The sequence below is a fragment of the Loxodonta africana genome, chromosome 5 (assembly GCF_030014295.1).
Source record: "Loxodonta africana isolate mLoxAfr1 chromosome 5, mLoxAfr1.hap2, whole genome shotgun sequence".
Taxonomy (NCBI): Eukaryota; Metazoa; Chordata; class Mammalia; order Proboscidea; family Elephantidae; genus Loxodonta; species Loxodonta africana.
Window position 1 is genome coordinate 77,538,717 of NC_087346.1, and position 20,581 is coordinate 77,559,297.

Here is a 20,581-nt window from a genome sequence, read left to right on the forward strand (position 1 = left end):
TACTCCTTAGCTCCACTGATAAGAGCCCATAGGCAGCCCACTCTGCCAGTAAGCCTCTGTTCAAAGGCGCTCAGCTCTCTTGCTCCATGGGTCAGCAAGTTTAGCTCCAGCAATAAGTGCATGGAGACCCCTCACTCCGCCAGTAAGCCTCCTGCCTGAGGGCACTCAGCTCTTTTGCTCCAAGGGCTGGATCCCACATCATCTCACCTGGATCTTCTGGTTTTCTGATACTGTTGTTTCTCTGCTGCTGCTTCTCGCTGTCTGCGCTATCTCTAGTGTTATAGCTCTCCTCAGTTTCTTCTGAGCCCTCACCAGAATTGCCTTTGACGTCCAAAATTCCACCAACAGTGTCTTCAAGGCAATCTAGGCTTTTACTATGAAGCGCCTTAAAATTTTTCCAGCCTCTACCCATTCAGATTCAAAACTTCTTGCATATCAGTTACAGAAGCACCCCACTCCCCATACCAAATGTCTTAGGTTGGATTCTCTAGAGAAATAAAACACACGAAGTGTATATACAAATATATATATACATATACATACACACACACAGAGATTTATATCAATTAATAGCTCATGTGGTTGTAGAGGCTGGAAAGTCCCAAGTCCATGGGTCAGGTTGGAGACTTCTCCTGACTCATGTAGCTGCAGGGGCTGGCAAACCCAAAACCGGCAGGCCAGACATCAGACCTCTGGCTCACAGGCTGCAGAGGCTGATTAACCCCAAGATCAGCAGGTAAGACAGGAAACTCAAGTCCCAAGAACCAGAGATCAAATGAACAGAAGCCAGCTGCAAGATGCAGAGCAAGCAAAAGCATGCAAGTTTGCCAGAAAGTCCACATATATTGGATGCAGGCCACATCCTCAAGGAAACTCCCTTTACAGCAGATAGGCTGTTCATAGCAGATCTCATCATGGAAATGATTACAGTATATCAGGTCTCATTATGGAGGTGATTACATTATTACATAGCTGCCAAACTACATCATAACTGCCAAACCACTGAGAAACATGGCCCAGCCAAGTTAACATACAACCTTAACCATCACAGTCAGCTTTTGGTTACTGGCTTTTTTCACTTAACATAATGTTCTCAGTATTTTAGCATTTATCAGTCCTTCATTCGTTCATTTTTATGACTGAATAATATTCTATTGTGTGGATATACTACATTTTGTTTATCCATTCATCAGTTGATGGACATTTGAGTTGTTTCTACCTTTCGGCTATTGTTAGTAATCCTGTTTTGAACATTCATATACAATTTTTTTTGTACACCTATTTTCCATTTTTTTGGGTTTTTTTTTTTTTATATCTAGGACTGCAATTGCTGGGTCATGTGGTAACTCTGTGTTTAACTTTTTGAGGAAACTTCAGACTGTTTTCTATAACAACTGCACTGTTTTCTGTAGTAACATGTCCACCAGCAATGTACCGGGTTACAATTTCTCCATTTCCTGGCCAAAACTTGTTATTTTCTGTTTTTTTTTTAACAGCCATCCTAGTAGATGTGAGGAACCCTTTTGGCACAGTGGTTAAGAACTCAGCTGCTAACCAAAAAGGTAGACAGTTTGAATTCACCAGCTGCTCCTTAGAAACCCTATGGGACAGTTCTACTTTGTCCTATGGGGTCGCTATTAGTCCGAATCAAGGGTAACAGGCTTGGGTTTTGTTTTGTTTTTTTTAGTAGGTGTGAAGTGATATCTCATTGTGGATTTTGATTTGCATTTTTCTAATGATTAAGACATTTTCTCACCTTTTCATGTGCTTACTGGCCATTTGTGTATCTTCTTTGGAAAAATGCCTATTCAAGTCCTTTGCCCATTTTTAAATTAGGCTATTGATGCTTTTATTGCTGAGTTGTTAAGGGTTCTTTATATATTCTGGATACTAGTCTCTTATCAGATATATGATTTGCAAATATTTTCTTCCATTCCGTGGGTTGTCTTTTCACTTTCTGGATAGTTTCCTCTGAAATACAAGTTTTTAGTTTTGATGAAATATGTCTTGGTTATCTACTGCTGCTGTAACAGAAATACCACAAGTGGATGGCTTTAACAAACAGAGCTTATTGTCTCACAGTCCAGTAGGCTGGAAGTCTGAATTCAGGGTACCATCTCCAAAGGAAGGCTTTCTCTTTCTGTTGGCTCTGAAAGAAGGTCCTTGTCATCAATCTTCCCTGGTCGAGGAGCTTCTCAAGGCAGGGACTCCAGGTCCCCAAAGAATGTGCTATGCTTCGGGTGCTTCTTTCTTGGTGGTATGAGGTTCTTCTGTCTCTCTGCTCACTTGTCTCTTTTATATCTCAAAAGAGATTGGCTTAAATTGTAGATTAATCTTGTAGATTGAGTATACATAACTGCCGATAATTCCATCTCATTAACATCATAGAGATAGGATTTACAACACATAGGAAATTCACATCAGATGACAAAATGGTGGACAATCACACAATACTGGAAATCATGACCTAGCCAAGTTGACAGATATTTTGGGGGGACACAATCCAATCCATGACAAAGTCCAATGTATTATTTTTGATGCTGTTGCTTGTGCTTTTGGTGTTGCATTTAAGAAACCATTACCTAGTCCAAGGTCACCAAGATTTATGCCTATATTTTCTTCTAAGAGTTTTATAGTTTTTAGCTTATATTTAGGTCTTTGATCTATTTTAAGTTAATTTTTTGCCTGTGGTGTGAGGTAACAGTCCAACTTCATTCTTTTGTACGTGGATACCCAATTGTTCCAGCATCATTTTGTTTGAAAAAGACTATTGTCTCCCCATTGAATTGTTTGGCACCCTCGTCAAAATACAATTGACCATAAATGTAAGATTTGACTTCTGGGCTTTCAATTCTATTCCACAAGTTATATATCTATACTTAAGCCAGCACCATGCTGTCTTCATTACTGTAGCTTTGAAATAAGTTTTGAAATTGGAAAGTGAGTCCTCCAACCTTGCTCTTCTTTTTTCAAGAATGTTTTGTTTATTCCAGGTCCCTTCGATTTCCATATGCATTTTAGGATCAGTTTGTCAATTTCTGTAACAAAAGGCATCTGGTGTTTTTACGGGGACTGCATTAAACCTGTTGATCGATTTGGGAGTATTGCCATCTTAAAAATATTAATTTGCAGTCCATGAACACAGGATGTCTTTCTACTTATCGTGTTTCTAGGATATGTCCACAGCCCTACCATGTGTGTGGCTTTCTAGATTCCAGGACTATGTTGGAGCTTTTCAAAGCCCCTTTATGAACACCTCATTCCCCAGCTTTTCCTTTTAAGTTTTTTGGTCTTCTTGTCTGTCCCACCTGCTATCACTCCCTCAGAGAGTTGTGATGTTAAACAATTGCTATTGAATTTTTTTTTTTTGACAAATGCCCCTGGGGAAAAGGCTTTTCTGAGTCAGGTCAAATAAAAAAAGGCTTTAGAAGAGAGTTTTCCAGGAAAATGCCAGACATGCAATATAATGACAATTCTTTGAGAATGATATTTTAGGGGAGCTCCAAACCCATCTTGCCCCCTCCAGTGGCTGCTAGGTGGCTAGTGTTCATCTCGACTGTGGAACTGTTTGTTTTCAAGGATACTGTTGATCCTGGGAGAGGGAGATTGAAATAGGACAAATTAAAACGCCGCAAACCTCGCGGTGTCTTAGTTACCTAGTGCGGCCGTAACAGAAATATCACAAGTGGGTGGCTTTTAAGAATAGAAATTTATTTTCTCCCAGTTCAGGAGGCTAGAAGCCCAAATTGGGAGTGTAGCTGTAGGGGGAGGTCCTTCTTTGCCTATTTCAGCTTCTAGTAGCTGGCAGTCCTTGGAGTTCCTGGGCTTGCAAATGCATCCGTCTGCCACATATGTCTACCTTCATATGGTGTCTTCCCCTGTGTGTGTCTCGGTGTCTACTCTGCTCTTTTTGTAGCTAGCAGACCCACCCTACTCTGGTGTGACCTCATTAATGTGACATAAAAAAATGATTTCTAAACAGGGTTATATATACAAGGACAGGGGTTAGTATTTCTACATATATTTTGGGGAGACACAATTCAATCCATAACACTCTGCTTCCTGAGATTCAGCCTTTTTCATAAGTAAATGCTCCCTGGATCATGGCAAGCCTTTGGTTAATTTCCAGAGTTCTAAAACAGGTGACTTTGACCATATTTACCAGTGTCCTTAGTTGCTTTTACGGGGAAGAAGAATTTCAGAGGTCGTTACTCTGCCATTTCTGGTCGTGTCACTCCCTCTTCACCTCTATCTTGTCATTCATTTTTGAGCAAGTCACTTAACTTCTCTGAGCTTCTGTTTCTCAATTTGAAAAAAAAAAAGAATAGTAATTCATTCCTCAGAAAATTGTCAGATTGTTCTTTTATTTGATCTTTATAATTTTTTAAGGAATGAATTATTGTCCTTTTTTTTTTTTTTAAATGGGAAAACAGAAGCTCAGGGAAATTAAGTGACTTAAGTATATTTAAATCAAATATTTAAATATATTAAGTGTGTGTGTGTGTGTGTGTGTGTGTGAAGAATAGAGAGAGAAACAGATGCACTGAAGAAACTATAAAAAGTTATACAAATATGAGTGCAATTGCTATGGAGCCCTGGTTGCATAATGGTTAAGCACTCAGCTGCTAACTGAAAGGTTGGTGGTTTGAATCCCCCAGCCCCTCCATGGGAGAAAAGACCTGGTGATCTGCTCCAGTAATGATTACAGCCTAGGAAACCCTATAGGACAGTTCTCCTCTGTCCTATAAGGTCGCTATGAGTTGGAATTGTCTCCATGGCAGACAACAGCACAAATTCTCTGCATTCAGTCTGATGTCAGTTCTAGTTCTTTAACCTTTCCTGGCAAGGAGGTCCATCTCATTATTTTTGGCTGCTCCGTGTATCACTTTAGATAGTGTTGGTTACTTAGGATCCTCTCCCTCACCCTAGAGTCCAGACTACAGAGAATTGGGAAAGTTCCTTTATCTCTGTTTTCTGTAGAATGAGGGCTAAGTCAAGAATGTGAGGCTTAGCACAATGAAGTGACTTGCCCAAGGTACACAGCTTATAAGGGACAGACTGGGTGTTGAAAGTCCAGGGAGTAGAAATAACAGAAATCTTCTCGTACAAACTTGTGCTTCATCATATATATTTTTAGAGACAGTGGAGAAAGATGGGCAATCGGACCCAAAAGCCATAAGATTAAAAATTATGTGTTATTCATAACTGAAGTATTGTAGCCCAAGCTTAGGAAATGTAAGCAAGGAACTTATTTGGCTTTAAAACAGCATCTTGTTGAAGTAGTTTGCTGTAGGCTTCACACAGGATTGAGCCACCTTTACAAAACAGACCAGGAAAATTTCCCACAAATCTCTGACTACTAAGCTAGGTTTCCAGGGATCACTATTACTTGCTTCTTTTCAACCTATAAAGTGCAAGTCATCCTATAAATAGCCCAGATAATAAGTGCCCAGTTGCCTTTTGAGCTAGTGTGACACTTGTTTGGCCTTAATTCACTGGTGTCAACGATTCCTATTAGTGCTTCTTATGCCACAACTTTTCCATTATTAAGTTTACTTTATTTCTCGGTTTGCTGAGTATGCCTTAGTATAATTTTTCCAGTGATTATATGAAGGTGGTAAATTTTCTGAGCCCTTGAATAACTGAGAATGTGTTTCTACTGCTTTCACACATGAACAACAACTCAGCCAGGTATAAACCAGTTGCCTTCTGGTCAGCCTGACTCATGGTGACCCCGCGTGCGTCAGAGTAGATCTGCGCTCCATAGGGTTTTCGATGGCTGATTTTTCAGAAGTAGACCACTAGACCTTTCTTCAGAGGTAGCTCTGTGTAGATTCGAACCACCTGAGTGTGTTAACCAACTGTACCACCCAAGGACTCCCAGCTGGGCGTAGATTCTCGAATTACAATTGTTTCCCCTTTAAAGGTATAGACATAGCTCCACTGTGTGCTAATGCTGAATTGCAACACTTCATGCTTTATAGGACCTGTATAGACTACAAGAAGGACTGCATGGAAAGCCTCAAGCCTGACTTAGGTGTTTTAGAGGCTTTTAAGAGTGTCTACTGGTGTCTTTCAAAATTCTACCAAGGAAGGAGAAGATTCAGGATTTGAACAAGGAGCTCAACTACAGATCTAATTGCCTCCATGAACTGTTGCTTCCTTAGCCATGAAATCAGAACTGGATGGTGTCTGGCTACTATTACTGAACATTTTGATCAAGGAATCAATAGATGATTCCTGATCAAAAGGGGAAAAATATGGAAAAGAATTTTAATTTCTTATAGAATCCAGACTTATTGGACCTATTGAAACTGGAGGAACCCCCGAATCTATCACTCTGAGAAAATCTTCAAACCATGAACTGAAATTATCCCCTGAAGTCATCTTTAAACTAAACAACAGTTTAGTTTAATTATTAAAGAATGTTTGCCATGAGCATTGTGCTTTTTTAAAGAAATATCTATACGAGAGCAATTGTCAATGATAACTCTAAAGCACAGATGAGAAGTTGAGGGGAATTGAGTCTAAGTCAATGGTGGTGAAACAATATGGGTAGAGATAGCAAGAATGGTGACATAACATGAAGAATGTGTCTCATTGAATTGTGTTGATGAATGGGTATATGTTCTGCTGTGTATATTTTCACCAAAATTAAAAGGAAAAAAAAAAGTCTACCAAGGAGTGCTGACTACACATTGGAGGATGGGAACAGAAAGTTGGAAAAGGGATCAATTTCCATGGCAACATAAGCAAAGCCTCCCTGAATAAACTGCCCTCTTTTTGTTGCAATTTCAGGTTCAAAGGTCCCTAAAGTACAAAGATCTGAGGTTCAGCTGCCTGCAGACAATGAAGAGGTGTGGAGGCTGGGGGCTCTGTCAGTTTCGGGAGAAGATAGAACTCAAAGTCCATTAGCCCATGCAGTAGACACTCCATGGCCAATAAACATCAGGGTAATAATCCATGTCTGTTTCTATGACACAACCAATGCTCACAGCTCAGCATACCACAGGGTAATAATAACAGATAAAATGTTTTTAAGAGTTTACACTTACGAATTCATTTAATTCTCAGAACACCTTTAAGAGGCAATGACTAATACCCTCATTTCCATTTTACAGATGAAGAAACTAAGGCAAAGTAAGGATAAATCATTTGCCCAGGGTTATTCAGTGGTTAAGCACTTGGCTGCTAATAGAAAGGTCGTAGGTTTGAGCACACCGGCTACTTCATGGGAGGAAGATGTGGCAGTCTGCTTCCATGAAGATTGCAGCCTTGCAACCAACCCTATGGGGCAGTTCTCCTCTGTCCTACAGGGTCACCATGAGTTGGAATTGGCTCAACGGGCTTGGTCTCCAGTTTTACGCTCCTAGCAAACAGTGACGCCTACATTAAAACTGATAAGGGCTGATAACAGAGAATTTGCTTCTCCCCACCACCAGGGGCAGATTATCCAATAAGCATGGTAAGCACGGGCTTACTTGTGCTTACTTACTAATCTGTAGTGAACAATTTCACATTTTTTCACCACATAGAAGATTCTGGTTCTAGGTATGGCTGGCATCTGTCTCTCTCCCAACCCCACAGCACCTTCCTACAGAATGTAAGCCTTTTTTCAAGTTTACAATCCCTGACAGAGGCGGATGACTCAGTAAGCTAGGTAAGCACAGGCTTACTTGTGCTTGCTTACTAATCTGCAGTGAACAATTTCACTTGGGTTTCACTTTGATGTGGTGTGGTGAAACCTATGTGAAATTGTTCACTGAGGATTAGTAAGTAAGTACAAGTAAGCCTGCGTTTACCTTGTTTATTGGATAATCTGCCCCTGCCAGCCACACTATACTGACATAAAACCAAAAAACCAAACCTGTTGCCGTCGAGTCGATTCCCACTCATTGCGACCCTGTAGGACAGAGTAGAACTGCCCCACGGAGTTTCCAAGGAGTGCCTGGTGGCTTTGAACTGCCAGCATTTTGGTTAGCAGCCATAGCACTTAACCACCACACCACCAGGGTTTCCATACTGACATAAGAACGTAGTAAATCTTTATCAATGTAAATTTCTTTAGAGTTTTACTATTGCATTGTCTGTAAAAAGAGAGTTTGCTGAGTCTGACTATAAAGAATATTGTAGAAACATATTGAATGAATGCGTTAATGAATACAGACTTAGATTATTTGGTTTGAGATAATCGAAGTACCTTCTTGCCTGGGTTCAACTACTTCTGTTTTTACTACTTTCCTCCTTCTTGACTACTTCTGTTATTTTGTAAATGCACTTCTTAAAGGCTATATGTACTGTGAAGGAGTTTGGATGAGATAATTGCTTGGGTTTCTTCCAAGTATAAAATTCTGTGATACTGTGAAATTAGCTGTTAAAGGAAGGTGTTATGGCTATTAAAGATATCAGAATAAATAGAAAAAGTGAAAGTATACTGAATGTGCTGAGGGGAAACTGGTGCACTCATACACTGTAGTCATTAAATTTTTTCTTAAGAGCAGTTTGGATTTATATATATACAAATCAATTTATATGTATATAAATCAAACCCGTTGCCATCAAGTCCATTCTGACTCATAGCAAACCTGTAGGACAGGGTAGAGCTGCTCCATAGGGTTTCCAAGGAGTGGCTAGAACATTCGAACTGTGGACCTTTTGGTTAGCAGCTAAGCTCTTAACCACTGCTCCACCAGGGCTTGATAAATATATATACATAGGCATAAAAATCTAGTATTTCCACTTTTAGGGGATTGTGTCAGTTAGGAATGCTTTTGGCCATAAATGATAGAAAACCTGAAAAAAAATTTTTTTTTTAAAGGTATAGAGGTGGAGCTCTAGCAAGAAGTCTAGAGGAAGGTGGCTGCTGGCATCGGTTCAACAGTCCACCTGTGCTCAGGCTGGGCCTCTGGGATTCTCTGGGCCTTTCTCTTGGTCACTGGTAGGCTGGCTGCCACAACAAGACATCTCCCAGCCCTCCTGCTGCTGGGAAAAGTTGTCTGACAGTCCTAGTTGCCAACTGGATGATCCTAACCAGTGACTACATATGGGGCTTATGATACAGACCCATTAGTGCAAGATGCTATAAAGGACATTCGTGGCACTGCGGGCAAAATTTGAAGAGGGTCTGTAAATTAGATGATAGTATTAAATCAATGTTAATGTCTTGATTTTGATAATTGTACTGAGGTTATGTAAGACAGTGTCTTTGTTTGTAAGAAATACATGCAGAAATGTTTAGGGGGAGAGGGACATTATGTCTGCAACTTTCAAATGGTTCAGGAAAAATTATACACACATACAAAGATACAAGGAGAGAATGATAAAGCATGATAAACATGGATAAAATATCAACATTAGGAAATATAGTATACAAAAAATTTTTTTGCAACTTTCCTGAAAGTCTGAAATTGTTTCAAAATAAAAAGTAAAACATGTATTAAAAAGAAATATTCTGAGATTCAAACTAGGCCTCACAATAGTTATCAGTTTGTCAAGTTTTATGGTATAACAAACAGGAAAAAAACGGTGCTTTGTTTCTTTAGTGCTTCTACCTTAACCCTGTCTTGTATTATATTTTCTTATTTATCACATAGAAATTTCTATGCTAACTTACCTAATGTCAATAATAACTTGTCACTTCTCAATATAAATTTAAAAAAAAGAAAGAAAATAAACCAGCTTTCAATGCCCTAATTTTCCAAAAGGAAACCAGCAGGAAGCAGAACTTACCCAGAGGCAACTCGGAAGACAAGCCCAGCAATCTACTTTCTAAAGGTCACAGCCTTGAAAACCCAGTGGAGCACAGTTCTACTCTGTACACATGTAGTCGCCATGAGTTGGAAGCTGCTTGATGGCAACTAACAACAACAGCATATAGTTTGATAGAAGGTATAGATCGCTATGGAGAAAAATGAAGCCTTTCTTATGGAGCATGAGATCCAACAGACAGTGGCTGGGGATAAGGGAACGAGGAGGTAGAGATTTTTTGTGAACTTTGAGAGCTGATCCAAGGGTGCTTTTCTGGTAGAGAAACATAGCAATTTCCCTAAATCAAACCGGCACACGTTGATTAGGTTTTTTCTAGGAAGGAGACTAAGCAAAGTGTAATTGGACCTTCTTGGAAAATAAATGGTGTGATCTTCTGACAGCAAAGGCAAGTAGTGTGATTGGCATCCTGGCTTCAGGCTGGAGTGGCCTGTGGGCTGATGTGAGATTCCAGAGACTGGGACCCTCTAGGGCGTAATTTGTCATCTTCACCAAGATTGAGTCTGAGCTGTGGTTTACAAAGGCATTTAAAATGCCATGTGGCTGAGAGGGTTCAAAGTTTCAATTACTCAGCTACACACTTAGTGGCCTTGGTAGTGTTTGAACTGGCCTTGGAAGTTGATGAGGAGCTGCCTTGGAGGAGGGAAGGAATGTGGGCTTCCCTATCTGTGCCCCTCCTACCTCACTCTTTCCCCAGCCTCAAAAGAGGGACCAATCCCATTGCCATGGAGTCCACCCCAACACATGGAGATTCCAGGAGCTACAGAGCAGAACTACTCCATAGGGTTTTCTTGGCTGTGATCTTTATGGAGCAGGTCATCAGGACTTTCTTCCTCAGCACTTCTTGGTGGGGTTGAAGCACCAACCTTCAGGTTGAGAGCAAAACATTTGTGTCAGCCAGGGACCTCCATTTGCCTTGTTTTTAATTAAAAAAAAAAAAAAAAAACTCATAGCAGGTGTAACAGTCTACTCCAAAATTGTCCACTACTTGCCTTAAAAACAAAACCCACTACTTGCCTTATCTTTCGTTAAAAAAAAAAAAAAAAAAAAACCATTCTTTTCTGGTAGGGAATTTCAGGAGCAAAATGACCTGATTAAACATCTCACTCTTGTCTGTTCTCAAAGTTGAGCACACACATCAGTCATCTGCGGGACTAAAATGGTGATTCCTGAGTCCTAAGCCAAGTCTACTTAATCAAAAACTCTTTATCCCAGGTAACTGGTATGCTCACTGAAGTTTGAGAATTGCTGTTTTTTGCCACACCTGGGACTTCCCAATACCTTTTTTTTTTTTTTTTTTTAATTGTATTTTAGATGAAGGTTTACAGAGCAAATGAGTTTTTCATTAAATAATTAATACACATATTGTTTTGTGACATTGGATGCCAAATCCATGACATGTCAACAGTCTCCCTTTCCTGACCTTGGGTTCCTCATTACCAGCTTTCCTGGCTGCTCCCGCCTTCTTGCCCTTGCCCCTTGCCCATTTAGTCTTATTTTGTTTTATGGGCCTGTCTAATCTTTAGCTGAAGGGTGAACTTCAGGAGTGATTTTAGTACTGAGTTAAAAGGGTATCCAGGGGCCTTACTCTCAGGGTTCCTCCAGTCTCTGTCAGACCAATAAGTCTGGTCTTTTTTTGTTGATTTTGATTTTTGTTACACATTTTTCTCCAGCTCTGTCTGGGGCCCTCTATTGTGATCCCTGTCAGAGCAGTCCATGGTGGTAGTCGGGCACCATCTAGTTGTGCTGGACTCAGTCTGGCAAAGACTGTGGTCCAATACCTTTCCAAGGATTTATAAAGGAACCCTGTTGGCAGAGTGGTTTGAACCCACCAGGGAAGTCCTGCAGGGTCATTATGAGTTACAATTGACTCTACATCAGTGGGTTTAGTTTTTTGGTTTTCATTGTTTTCCAAACATCTCGGTGATAAGATTTACCTGGGGCATTGTTAAACAAATATACCCCACCTTAAACATCTGAATCAGAATCTGCAAGACAGAGGATAGGTAACCTGCCTTTTTGATGAGCTCGGTTTGTGTTTCTTATCATCAGAGAAGTCTGAGCACATTGCTCTGGAGGGCTGGTACCTGCCTTTTTGTTGAGCTCCTTCTGTGTTTCTTTATCATCAGAGAAGCCTGAGCACACTGCTCTGGAGGCCTACCAATCGGGGAGATTTTAAAAAGAGGACAGTAAAGCCACCATCAGACTAGCAGAGGGCACACTTCATAGGTTAGTCATGGGCTGGCTAACCTTGGGCCAGGTATCTAGTTCCAGTTCCATCTGCTGTGGCCAGTTAGGTTGGGGTCAAAAAAGATGGTATAAAATATAACTATTTACACCACGGCAAGAAATGTCAGCAGTTCTGGAGCTGTATTAGCCACACAAAAAAACAAAGGTTTAAAGTAACTTCTGAGTAAAGGCTTAAGTGGTTTTCAATTTATGACTAATGAAATTGAGAATTCCAGTATGAGTGATGGAAGAAAGGATGTGAAATAAGAGGAGTATAAGCTAAAAGCGATGTATGCTGAAGTCTGCGTGCTAGTGGTAGTCTTTAAGTTACCCCTTTACTTGAGGTAACTTGAGTGATCTCTGATCTTTGCAACCAAGGGAGCTCTGCGCTTACTGGAACAATTGCTAAGAAGCAAAGGAAATGGAAGAATTATAGCAGCTTTGATTTCACATTGCTTTCCCCATAAACTCCCTAAATATAGTTCTGATGAGGTGATCATCTCTGGATAAAACCATAGAGCCCACTTCTATCAGTGACTGCCTGGTGTGTTGTAAAGATGTTCAATCCCATGTGCTCCTCTAGACCAGAGGTTCTCCAACTTTTTAGTTTTTTTTTTTTTTAATTTTATTAACTTTTATTGAGTTTCAAGTGAACGTTTACAAATCAAGTCAGACTGTCACATATAAGTTTATATACACCTTACTCCATACTCCCACTTGCTCTCCCCCTAATGAGTCAGCCCTTCCAGTCTCTCCTTTCGTGACAATTTTGCCAGCTTCCAACTCTCTCTATCCTCCCATCCCCCCTCCAGACAGGAGATGCCAACACAGTCTCAAGGGTCCACCTGATATAATTAGCTTACTCTTCATCAGCATCTCTCTCCTACCCACAACTTTTTAGTTTTTAAAGCCCTTTTACACTATTCAAATTATTAAGGATCCCAAAAAGCTTTTGCTGATGTAGATTATAGCTGCTGATATTTACTGTATTAGAAATTAAAACTGAGAAATATTCAAATTTTTTTATTTATGCACTTGAAATAACAATAATAAACATGTTATATGTTAGCATAAATATTTTTCAAAAGAAGTTTAGTAAAAGGAGTGTCATTGTTCTACATTTTTTCAAATATTTTTAATGTCTGGCTTAATGAAAGACAGCTGTATTCACATGTCTGTGCCTGCATTTAATCTGGTGCAACACCACATACCATGTAGCATCTAGAAAACTCCACAGCACCCTCAGGAGAAAAAGAGAGTGAAAAAGGCCTCACAGATTCCACCAAAATGTCTTTGGGACACCCAGGTATTCCCAAACCATACTTTCAGAACCACCACTGTAGACAAAACAGTTAACTAGGAAAATAGCCCAGACCTTGGAAAACAAATTATTTTTCCTTCTTAAATGTAATTACTCTCTTATAATATCCTTAGTCTTGAGTTTCATAACCCCTCATCAGATTTATGCTTGATTGCTGTCAACATCTTAAAATAATACCAGCCAACATTCCTTAAGCTGTAGACAAAGCACTTTATATGTGCTATCTCCTTTAATCTTCATACCAACCCTAGGAGGCAGGCCGCTTACTGCTGAGGAAAGTGAGGCACAGAGAGAGCAGTGCTATGCCTAAGGTCACAGAGCAAGTAAGTAGAGAAATTAGGACTCTAACGCAGAACCATCTAGACGTCATCCTTTTCCTTGCTTGAGCTTTCTAAATAGTAAGTAGCCCATTTCAAGCTCAAATATAATTTTGAAGAAAAAGTCTCATAATACGCATTCCATGTGTGTTCCAAATTGTTTTCAGTTTTCAGAAATTTACAGGTCTATTGGGAACTCTACAATTTTGAAGTTTTACATTTTCCTTTGTGTCGATCAGAATCCCTGGGTGGTGAAACAGTTAATATGTTCAGATGCTAACTGAAAAGCTGGAGGTTCAAGTCCACCCAGGGATGCCTTGGGAGAAAGGCCTGGCCGTTTACTTCCAAAAAATCAGCTATTGAAAACCCTGTAGAGCACAGTTCTACCCCAACACGCAGGGGGCACCCATGAGTTAGAATCAACGAATGGCAACTGGTTTGATTGGCGTTCCTCAGGGGGTGTCTGTAGTTTGGCCGCGAAAAGCTTTGGCTGCACTTTGGTTTTAGGGAATTCTTGCCTCAAATAAATACCTTTTGTGTTGCCATTGCTGTAAACTGGGCCACAAATCTACCTCCTTCATATGGCCTTTCCTCATCTTCTAAGACAGAAGTATTTCTACCTCTTCTGAACTCCAAGAGTTCTTGCTGTCTGCACCAGTTGCTGGGAACTTATTTTTATTATCTACTTGTTTCTGTGTATGTCAGCTTCTCCAGATTGGAACTAGAGAGAAGGAGTCTTTTTTTTTTTTAAATCCTTCCTGAGTCTCTGCTTAGCTCCTAGCCCAACGATATACACATATTAAGTGTTTAATACATAACTGTTGAGGGTATGGCATTTGCAATTCTTTTCTCACACTTAATGAATTCATTCAACAAATATTTATTGAATGCCTGTGATGTGTCAGCATACAGGCTGAATAAGTATGATGAAGTATACAACCCAGACACATATCTTTCCTGATTTTAAACCACACAGTATTTCCCTTGTTTTGTTCAAACTACTGCCTCTTGGTCTATGTACAGGTTCTGCATGAGCACAATTAAGTGGTGGGGAATTCCCATTCTTTGCAAAGTTCTCCATACTTTGTTAAGATCCACACAGTTGAATGCCTTTGCATAGGCAATAAAACTCAGGTAAACATCTTTCTGGTATTCTCTGCTGTCAGCCAAGACCCATCTGACATCAGCAATAATATCCCTTGTTCCACATCCTCTTCCGAATCTGGTTTGAATTTCTGGCAGTTCCCTGTCGATGTACTGCTGAAACCGTTTTTGAAGGATCTTCAACAAAATTTCATTAGGGTGTGATATTAGTGATATTGTTTGATAATTTCCACATTCTATTGGACCACCTTTCTTTGGAATGGGCACAAATACGGATCTCTTCCAGTTGGTTGGCCTGGTAGTGTCTTCCAAATTTCTTGGCATAGGCAAGAGAGCACATCCAGTGCTGCATCCATTTGTTAAAACAACTCAATTGATATTCCACCCATTTTTAACAAACAGAGTCCCCAGGCCCTGTGTTTTGTACAAGCTTCCTGTAGTTTTAAGCTCTGTCACTTAATCATCCGGAGCCTCGTTTCCAATACTTTGAATTTTCTTAGCATCTTCATACATCTTTCTCTTGACTATGAAGGCCAGGAGACAACAATAATCTCAGTTCTCTCAGAATATTTCTCTCTTGCAAGCCATCTTTTGTCCTGAACTTCCCTCTGCCCATTTAAACATGTTTGTAAGCTGTGTTGGAGCCAGCTTCTGGAAACTGTATTTGTAAGTCTGGATGCAGGCCGAGAAAACAGGAAGACACATGCAAATCTGGGCACAGTATAAGCTAGGACCCAATGCTTTGGTCTAGTCCCAGGCAGGTGGCTGGGTGCCACTTTTGCCAGGATCTGTAGCTCATCAGCTGTTCTCCATTACTGCCAATATAAAGGATTCTTGTTTTTCTAAGTGAATACAAATGCCAGGCATCAGGGCTACATGTACAGGATAAGTAGTGTGTGTGGTATGATAGGATAAGTGTGTAGAACAAACAATGGTGTTCTCTAGTCTCATTTTAATTTTCACCCATGAGGAAGTCTTATTGAGATGAAAGCATGTCTCTCTTTTTGCAGTTTGAGGAATGAGGGTGGGTGGTGGCGGAGGAGAATACCAATGTGTCAATCAACCTGCCCAACAGGCAAATGCATTTTTAAAGAATAATACTTAGTTGTTTGAGAATGTGCTAAAATAACATTCTTATGAACTGCTATTGGGGGGAGGTAAGGTAAATTGATACAAACCTTCTAGTGAGCATTTTGGCAACATGTATCAAAAGTCTTAAAATATTTATCCTCTTTAATCAACTACTTCTATTTCCAATAATTTATGTGGTGGAAATACTTTTATATTTACACAAAGATTCATTCAGAAGAATCTTCTTTGTGATGTTGTTTCCAACAATAAAATTCAGCCCAACTATTCAACAATATAGACTTGGTCAAAATAACAATGTTATTTCTATACGTAATGGGCTCAAGCATAACAATGATCATGAGAATGGCGAAGGACCAGGCAGTGTTTCGCTTTGTTGTACGTAGGGTCGCTATGAGTTGGAACCGATCTGACAGCACCTAACAACAACAAAATCTCTATACATTAGACTAGAAGCAGGTATTAAAGTGTTGAAAAGCAAAGATGTCACCTTGAAGACTAAGGTGTACCTGACCCAAGCCATGGTGTTTTCAACTGCCTCATAGGCATGTGAAAGCTGGACTATGAATAAGGAAGAGGGAAAAGGAATTAATGCCTTTGAATTGTGGTGTTGGCAAGGAATATTGATATACCATGGACTGCCAAAAGGACGAACCAATCTGTCTTGGAAGAAGTACAGCCAGAATGCTCCTTAGAAGCGAGGATGGTGAGACTACATCTACGTACTTTGGACATGTTATCAAGAGGGATGAGTCCCTGAAGAAGGACATCATGCTTGGTAAAATAGAGGGTGAGGGAAAAACAGGAACACTCTCAAAGAGATGGATTGACACAGTGCCTGCAACAATGAGCTCAAGCATAACTATTCCAAAGACGGTACAAGGCCAGGCAATGTTTCATTCTGTTGTACACAGGGTCACTATGAGTCGGAACTGACTGGACATCACCTAACAACAACAACAATATATATGTGTGTGTGTCTGTGTACATGTATACGTGTGTGTGTGTGTATATATATATATACACACATAACCAAAACCAGTTGCTGTCGAATTGATTCCAACTCATGGAGATTCCATGTGTTTTAGAGTAGAACTGTGCTCCACAGGGTTTTCAAAGGCTGTAATCTTTCTAAAGACTTTTCTTCTGAGGTCCCTCTGGGTGGATTTAAACTGCCATATTTTTGGTTAGTAGCCAAGTGCTTAACCATTTCTGCCACCCAGGAAATATATGCACATATGAATATATATATATACACATGTACATATTGAACAGAAGGATATAAATGTTAACAGTTGCTATCACTGGATGATACGAATATGGGCATTTTTGGTTTTTTTCTTTATACTTCTTCATATTTTCAAAGATTCATTTAAAAGCATGTACTACCTTTATAATAAGTAAAAATAATAATTCAATTTTAAAAGAGAAGAGAGGTTTTTTTTTTAAAGGATGCAGGAGAGTAAGATAGGCCTGGGTCCTGGCTGTGTGACCTGGGGCAAATTTCTTAATCATAGTTTCTGTGTCCACAATAAAAATAAAAATTTGCCAACATTATGGGATTGGCATACAGATTAAATAAATAAAACAATGTAGATAAAGCTCTTAGTATTGTTTCTAATAGGGAGTAATGCTCAGTAAACGTTATTTTAAAGAACCTAAGTATGACTTCTGCTGTGGTCATGGTAGTGTAACTGGAGGTAGATTAGCCTTCCTGCCATGAATAACTAGAAAACTGGACAAAACCTATGAAACAACTGTCTGTAGACATTGACAACAGGCATGCAGAACTGTGATTTCTGAGAGAAGTAAAACAAATTTGTTGAGCCCTCTGATTTCTCTGGCTTCTGAGGTATAGTAAAAGGGGTGAGGTTGCAAGCAGAGATAGCAGGCTCATTGAGATGAGGAGACAGATTAGAGGTTGGGGTGGCTGAGGCAGCTGAAATTTGTGGGGCAAGATACTAGAGAGAAAGAAGATGTCCAGAAAAAGAAGTGCAGAAATATTTGGAGGTATTGCCTGAGTCTTTGGCCAAATACTAGGCTGTACATGTATAAGGTGAGACTCCATAGTTTGGGCACAAAAAACAAACAAACAACAATTAATGGGGAAAGAAAAACTACCAGGAACTGCAAACTGAACCATAACTGGAGTTTGAAGACAGCTGAGAGACATTCTAGTTCCAACTAGCCAGAGTGCAGAGAACTTAATGAACACCCAGAACATTCAGTAAAGACCCCAGAAGGGCCACACTTCAGTAATAAGGTTAGACTAGATCTAAAGTAAAGACTACTTTAGACTCTCCTGAACAAAGCTTAAGTCTCCAAAAGCTGATTCCCAACTAAAGTAACTGACTACCAGGAAAAAAAAAAAAAAAAAGCCCAACACTTTTTAAAAGAAACAACAAAAATTCAGGCACTCAACAATGTAACATCTGCAATGCCTAGAATTTAATTAAAAATTACTAGACATGTGAAAACCATGAAAATGTGATCCTTAACCAGGAGAAAACCAGTCAACAGAAAACAGACCCAGAAATGCCATAAATGATGAAATTAGCAGCCAAGGACTTTAGAAGACCTAATATGTCTGTGGATTAAAAAAAAAGTTGAACACAATAAGCAAAGAAATATAAACTATAATAAAAGAAATATAACTTCTAGACTTGAAAAATATAAAGGCTGAAATGCAAGGTATCACTGGATAGTCCCAGCAGATTACATACTAAAAAAAGAAAAGATCAGTAAACTTGAAGATATAGCAATAAAAATTGTCCAAACTGAAGCTTGGAGAGAAAAATAACTGAAGGAAAAAAAAAAAAAAAATGAGAAGAACCTCAGTGGCTTGTGGGACAATGTCAAACAATCTGTTGTCGTTATTAGGTGCTGTTGAGTCAATTTTCGACTTATAGTAACCTCATATGACTGAGTAGAACTGCCCCATATAATTTTCCAGGCTGTAAGCGTATAGAAACCCTGATGGCATAGTGGTTAAGTGCTATGGCTGCTGACCAAAAGGTCGGCAGTTCAAATCCTCCAGGCGCTCCTTGGAAACTCTACGGGGCAGTTCTACTCTGTCCTATAGGGTTGCTATGAGTCAGAATCAACTCGATGGTAGTGGGTTTGGGTTTGGTTTTGGTTTTGGTAAGCTCTACAGGAGAAGATGGCCAGGGCTTTCTCCCATGGAGCCACTAGGTGGGCTTGCACTGCCAACCTTTTGGTTAGCAACTCAGAGCTTACCTGTTGCACCACCAGGGCTACTTATATATATTTAATTGGAGTCTCAGAAGGAAGGAGTCCAGAAAAAAATTTTATGAAGAAATAATGGCTGAAATTTCAGATGTGGTTTTAAAAATACAGTTAATCAAGAATTCAGTAAACTCAACAAACTCAAACCAGGACAAATACATAGAACCATGCCAATATACATCATACACAAACTGTTGAAAACTAATGATAAAAGTGAAATCTTAAAAGCAGCCAGAGAATAAAGACACATTGCATTGATGGAAACAAAGATAAGACTATCCACTGACTTCACATCAGAAATAATGTAGCCAGAAGACAGGGGGCAATAAAAAAAATTATCTTAGAACTATGTACACAGTAAAGATACCTTCAATAAAAAAAAACAAAAAAATTTTTTTTTTTAATAGTGAAGATTAAATAAAAACATTTTCAGACAAACAGTAGCCAATTATTAGAAAATAATTATTTGGCTGCACTACAAAATATATTAAAGGAAGTTCTTCAGGCTGCAATAAAAAAAAATGCCAGATATACACAAAAGAATAAAGAGCACTTAAAGTAATAAGCATGTGAGTAAATACTGAAAATCTTTTTTCTCATTATTAAATTCTTCTTAAAAGATAATTGACCACTTAAAGCAAAACTAACAGCAATGTGCTTGGGGTCGATAATGCCTGTATAAGTAAAAGGCAGACAAAAGGAGACATGAAGAAATGGAAATATACTCTTACAAGGTCTTACATTATATATGCAGCAGTGTTATTTTATTTGAAGATAAACTGTGATTTAAAACAAACGAACAAACCGATTGCCATCAGGTCAATTCCGACTCATAGCAACCCTACAGGACATAGTAGAATTGCCCCATAGGGTTTCCAAGGCGTGGCTGGTGGATTCCAACTGCCAACCTTTTAGTTACTAGCTGAATCCTTAACCACTACACCACCAGAGCTACAACTGTGATACAGTAGAGGCATAGTATAAAGCCAAGTGCAACCACTATAAAAATAAAGATGTATAAACCAATAAAATAGAGGATACTAAATGAAATACCAAAAATACTCAATCTAAAAGAAGACAGAAAAGGGGAAAAATAAAGAAAAGATGGAACAAATAGAAAATGAGTATAAGAATTACTGATGTAAACCTAACAATACCAACAATTGCATTAAAAATAAATGGACTAAACACATCAATTAAAAGAAGAGATTATCAGAATGGAAAACAACAAGACTCATCCATGCTGTCTAAAAGAAACACTCTTTGAGTTAGGAATAGGAGAAGTCTATGGAATGTGTAGATAACTGACTTGAACAACTGCTTCATTTGCCATGAGACCAGAAGAACTGGATGGTGCACAGCTACTGTTACTGAATATTTTGATCAAAGATTCCATAGGAGGATCCTGATCAAAAGGGGGAAAATGCAGAACAGAGTTTCAAATTCTCATGGGATCCAGACTTCCTGGAGCCATGAAGTTTGGATGAACCCCTGAAACTATTGCCCTGAT